Below are 1,391 nucleotides of genomic sequence, written 5' to 3' on the forward strand. Positions count from 1 at the left end.
AGAAACCCATGAGCTCATACTAAAATTCCAATACCATAGAGCAAACTCAAGTCTTCCTGCTTTCCATACTTGTAATTCCTTTTTCCAATAGTGAAAAATCTGGCTCCCATTATTGTCAATATATTTTCTCATTTTTTCAATTCTGGAATGTAAAGAAGAAAGTGTCACAATTGCTTATGTATACCACAACAAAAAGCAAATTTATCAACTAGAGTTCAATATTTGTTTACTAACCTTTTGTCTTCTATACCCTTACCATTTTTTTTTCAATCTGCTTGTTCTATCAGTTACTGAGAGAGGAGTGTTAAAACATTTAAGTATAACTGTGGATTTGTCCACTTCTCCCTCTAAGTCTATCAGTTTTACTTCATGTATTTGAATCTTTGTTATTAGATGTTATACCATTTAAGACTGTTATGTCTTCTTGATGAATTGACCCTTTTATGCTTATGAAATAGTCTCTTTATTTCTGGTAATACTTCTTATCCTGAAACTTACTTTATCTGATATTAATAGATCACACCAGTTTTTTATCCTTACTATTTGCATGCTCTATAATTCCCATCCTCTTACTTAAACCCTATCACTGAGTCTTTGTATTTTAATTATTTCTTTTAGAAAATATCGAGTTGGGTATTTTTCATTGGAATGGTAATCTCTTCTTTTTAATCGGCATGCTTACTCAATTTACATTTCATACATTTTTTGACATGAGTAAATGTAAGTCTACTCTCTTACAAATTGTTTTCCAAATTGACCCATCTGATTTTGGTTCCTCCCATTCTCTTTTTCTGCCTTCTTTTTGGTTTTTCAAATACATTTTTAGTATCCTATTTTAATCTCTCATTTGGCTTTTTGGTGATACATTTCTATCTTGTTTTTTTTTACTGGTTGTGCTAAGGATTAAAATAGGCATCCTTATCACAGTTCACTTGGAATTAATATTATAATACTTCTTGTAAAATATAAGAAACATGTAACAGTAAAATTCCATTTATCTACCACCATTTTTGAGCTATTATTTATTTTCCAACTACATATATTATAAATGCCAAAGTCCAATGTTACAATCATTGCTTTAAATAGTTTTTTTTTTTTTCAAAATACTAAGAGAAGGGAAAATAAGATGATAGCCTTTTATATTTAAACTCATATTTGCAATTTTTAAAACACAAGTTTCATCTGGTGTTCTGGTTTGCTAATGCTGCCGTTATGCAAGAAAGCAGAAATGGATTGGTTTTTATAAAGGGGATTTATTAGATTATGAAGTCACAGTTCTAAGGCCATAGATGAGTCCAGACTAAGGCATCAAGAAGAAGATATCTTCACTGAAGAACAGCTGATGGGATCCAGACACCTCTGTAAGCTGGGAAGGCATGTGGCTGGTGTGT

This window comes from Choloepus didactylus, chromosome 16 (genome assembly GCF_015220235.1).
Source record: "Choloepus didactylus isolate mChoDid1 chromosome 16, mChoDid1.pri, whole genome shotgun sequence".
NCBI classification, from domain to species: Eukaryota; Metazoa; Chordata; class Mammalia; order Pilosa; family Megalonychidae; genus Choloepus; species Choloepus didactylus.